Source organism: Callorhinus ursinus, unplaced genomic scaffold (assembly GCF_003265705.2).
Source record: "Callorhinus ursinus isolate GAN/ISIS: 27379988/994484 unplaced genomic scaffold, GSC_fseal_2.0 scaffold4, whole genome shotgun sequence".
NCBI classification, from domain to species: Eukaryota; Metazoa; Chordata; class Mammalia; order Carnivora; family Otariidae; genus Callorhinus; species Callorhinus ursinus.
This window is the reverse complement of record NW_027397066.1, coordinates 31,997,205-32,001,569: the sequence shown is the minus strand read 5'-3', so window position 1 is coordinate 32,001,569 and position 4,365 is coordinate 31,997,205. Positions and strand designations below refer to the sequence as shown.

The window sequence follows — 4,365 nt, the reverse complement described above, 5'->3', positions numbered from 1 at the left end:
GGAGATAGGGCCTTTGGGAGATAATTGAGTCATAAGAGGAGAACCCTCATGAATGGGATTAATGCCCTTATAAGAAGAGACACAAGAGAGCTTGCTTCCTGTCTTTCTCTGCTCTCTGTCATGTGAGGATATACTGAGAAGACAGTCATCCGCACACCAGGACACCAGCTCTCACCAGACACTGGATCTGCTAGCACCTTGATCTTGGACTTACCAGCCTCCAGAACTGCAGAAACAAATGTTTGTTCTTTAGGCCACCCAGTCTGTGGTGTATTTGTTACAGCAACCCAAAATGACTAAGACACTTTCTTTTTATTCTTTTTAGCTGTTGCATACTATTCCACAGCATCAGTATACCTATAGTTACTTATTTAGGTGGTTTTAATTCTTCACCATAATCAACCCCCGCTTGATGAAGAGTCTTGAAAAATCTCTCATAGAGTGAATTCTTCTAAGTAAAAAATGCAATTCCATTCACTTTAATGGAAAAAATGTTTATATTTTTTAAGCCTCCAAATCATATCCATTTGTCCTACAACATCAACTACCATTAAAATGGACACAATTACTTTTATAGTTAACATTTCATAACATAACTCAACCAGACATTTTCTCATTAACTGCCCTAAAATATGGCTGTTTCCATCCTCTCATTCAGTATCCACAGATTATACACTTAAGACTTTGATGTATTTGTTCATTCAACAAATAATTACTGAGCACCTAGTAGGTGCCAAGCAACAGCATTGGGTCCTGGGAATATGGTAACAGACAAAAAAAAAAAAATCTGTCTTGTGGAATTTACATTCTAGTGCAAGAGATAGATAATAGACAAGTAAGATACAAAGGATGTTAGCTATGATACATTCTAAGGAGAAAAAAAACTGCAGGGAAAGGGAATATCAAATATTGGGAAGGTTGCAGTTTGACCTGGAGAGACCTCACGGAGAAGGTGGCTTTTGAATAAAGACCAGGAAGAAGTGAGGGAGGGAGCTGAGTCTGCCGGAAACAAAAGTATCGTGCACATCTGTGACGGCGATGCCCTCCAGGACCAAATAATTCTTTCTGACAGAAATGGCCAGTCTTTCTGCCCGGCAGTCCATCATTTGGTTTCTTGTCCTTTATCACATTTCCTAGTTGTGGGACTTTTGTTTTTGTTTTTGTTTTTTTCAAAGATAGCAGGCTAGAGCTTTCCTGCAGAAGTGTCAAAAAAGGCAATCATCGTTTTCAATGAGAAACAGATCATTCAACATGAGGTTTATAACATGAGGGAGAATGGGATGTATAGGTTGCCCACCTTCTCTTGGGATCAGAGGCATCAGCAGGAAAAATGTGGTTAGGCTTCTGACAGGGAGATTTGTGGAACAATTTATCTCTGCCTGAAGCCACAGGATAGGAAGAGGAGAGCCCAGGTATTAACTGGAGGAGGACTCAACCCAAGGGAAAATGTCCTTTTTTTTTTTTTTTTAAAGATTTTATTTATTTATTTGAGAGAGAGAGAGAATGAGAGATAGAGAGCACGAGAGGGAAGAGGGTCAGAGGGAGAAGCAGACTCCCTGCTGAGCAGGGAGCCCGATGCGGGACTCGATCCCGGGACTCCAAGATCATGACCCGAGCCGAAGGCAGTCGCTTAACCAACTGAGCCACCCAGGCGCCCGGGAAAATGTCCTTTTTATGATCGGGTATCTGCTTGTCCGTGGGCTCTGTCCAGTATTTTATATACTGCCTGGACATAAATCCTAGCTCTTCCAATTATTCGGTGGATAAGCATAGAGATTATTGAATCTCTCTGAGCTTCATTTTTTCACCTGTAAAATGGGTATAATAATAGTAGCTATCTCATAAGATTGACACTGGGGATTAAATGAGATCACAGAGGTAGAGTGCCCGGAACAAAGTAAGTACTCAGTAAATAAGAATGCCACCACCATCACCGTCATCATTATTTGGGTTTCATAGGGAACAGCATCAAGGTCAGAGGCAAGAAGGCATTATTTAGTACATCTTTAAGATTTTTATTAGTATCTCGCAGCACCTGGTACTGGTGAAGATTCAGCTAAATGGCTGCCTAGATAAGTCGGTAATCTTCAAGACAGGGAGAACATAAAAAAAAAAAAAAAAAAAAAAAATCCCTATGCTCCAGGCAGGTAGTAGAGGGTTAAGGATTTTCAGGAAGGGTGGTGATTTACAAATGGGTTTCCCTGGCACCAGGGAAGGGGGCAGGGGAGGAGGAGGAAATGGAGCCATTTTAGGCATATCAAAGGCACCTGTGAGACAGGAGGCTGGGTTGATGGCCAGGAAGCTGCTTGCTGTAAATGTCTGTGAAGAGGTAATGTGGCCAGCCTAGGGTGAGAATCATCCAGGGGTGACCTTGCATGGTTTCATTCTGTGTCTTTTTAGTCCCACTTTGTTCTCAGTTGCATGGAAACAACCAAAGCTGACAACCAAATCTTTCTTTCAGCTACAAATCCACCTCACCGCGTAAAGAGAGCTAAGCATGTAAGTGTTCGGATGTCTCTAAAAATAACACATGACGTTTCCTTTTTGTTTGGAGGCTGTGTGTAGTACTTTAAAATACGCTGGCTAGTCAGGTCCAACTGCCCTGGGTTTGAATCCTGGCTCTGTTTCACTAGTTGCGTAACGTTGGATGAATTCTAGAATTTCTCTGGGTCCCAGCGTTCTCATTCGGGCCGTGGAGATTGTAATACTATCTACCCAGCAGTGTAATTATGGAGATGAAATGGGACAACGCTCATAAAATACTCAGCACAGTGTCCGGCACATAGTAAATACATATTAATTATTATTATCGAAATCTTTTGGATGAATTGTTTTCTGAGATCAACGGGGAAAGGGTAGTATCATCGGAAAGAAAGGGGAAGGGAAGAAAAGCTATGGAAAAGAGAAGCAGGAATGTAGAGGCTGATCCAGGAAGAGAGGCACTTACGAGCTGTCAAAAAAAAAAAAAAAAAATCCTGAGAGGGAAAGAGGATAACATGGCAGGGGCTCAAAGGCAGAGAGAGGCTTAGCTTTGCTTTTTGCCAAGGTTCCATCCATCTGGTCTTGGCTTCTCTGCTGGGTTTTTCCTCCAAAGGACAGCTCCAGAAGCCCAGCGGTGAAACCCAGGGCAGGGAGATAGATCATCTCTGAATCACCCCAAATTCTGCACTCAGGGGAGGCATATAAAAAATGTACATATTATTCTTTTGCAGTATCGAATTCCCCTGAGACTCATAGAAGAGACAGGCCTGTCAAGTGAGTCAGCAGTGACCACAGGCAGACATAATCCCATTGCTTTTTGGCTGACAACTCATGCAGAGGGAAATAGTCTCTGATCCAGACAAAGGTAAATGTGGCTTAAATCCCCACACAAAGTTCTAACCATAATTCTCTTCTAGCCCCAGTCGATGATGACCCCAGATGCCAGAAATATCAGAAACACCATCTCTGCATTTCTTGCTGTTGGGTTGTAATAACTGAGTCATTGCTAAAGGTAAGATGCTCAAAGGGTAGGATAACTCATTATTTTCAGATCTAAGCAAAAAAAACAAAAACAAAAACAAAAACAAAAAAACCGAACAGAGTGATGTCTTTCCTCAGATTTGTTTAATAGCAGATATTGTAGCGCAGTCTCTATTAAGGGTGAACATACAGAAAATGAGCACAAACCTGAATAAGTTATGAGATATCTAGAAGAACAAAACACATGGTGAACCACATGGTTTTTTTTTCTTTTATGTGAATGAAGGGTGGCTGGTCTGGATCCACTCCTATGGCTTTTTGAATTCTAATCAATTATAAAAACAAGGCAAAATTGCAGTTCTACAACAGATTGTCAATACGTCCTCTTCTGATGTGCCTTCACAAACACAGTCATTTAAGAAACCAAGTTGAAGTCTGGATCTGAGTTATCAGAATGTAGGCCATGCTTAAGAGGAAGATCAAAGGGCAGTTTTCACATTACAAAAATTAGCTTAATGCTGAAGAATAATTGCTCTTGTAAAATTAAACATGGATTGAAATCATGTATTATGATCCACCCCATCTGTTTAGCATACACTTTATCTACCTATCGATCATCTATCATCTCTCTCTCTCTCTCTCTAAATATATTACATATATTATATATTTTTTAGGAAAGAAGAGAAATATGTTTATTTTACATTTTTGCTAAATTACTTTCTTTCCTAAGACGTAATTCCAAGACCTCTGGGATGGCTTTGATTGAAATCCACCTGTTTTTGTTTGTAACTTAAGTGCAGCGTGGCCAGCCTGGGTAGAAGGTGACTTTCCCCGATAGGTGAGCTCCTGGGTCAGCTGACCGTCTACAAAGCACAGAAACGCTCTCCTTTCTGGGTTCAGACT

The 4,365-nt window shown here is 41.0% G+C and overlaps 1 long non-coding RNA gene across 1 annotated transcript; it reads left to right on the top strand.

Moving 5' to 3' along the window:
* The first annotated feature begins 2,227 nt into the window (after window positions 1–2,227).
* LOC141372588 (uncharacterized) lies at window positions 2,228–4,062 on the top strand. The gene is made up of 3 exons (XR_012377880.1): window positions 2,228–2,329; window positions 2,462–2,499; window positions 3,399–4,062. It is a non-coding gene; the product is annotated as an uncharacterized lncRNA (long non-coding RNA).
* Window positions 4,063–4,365: the final 303 nt, after the last annotated feature.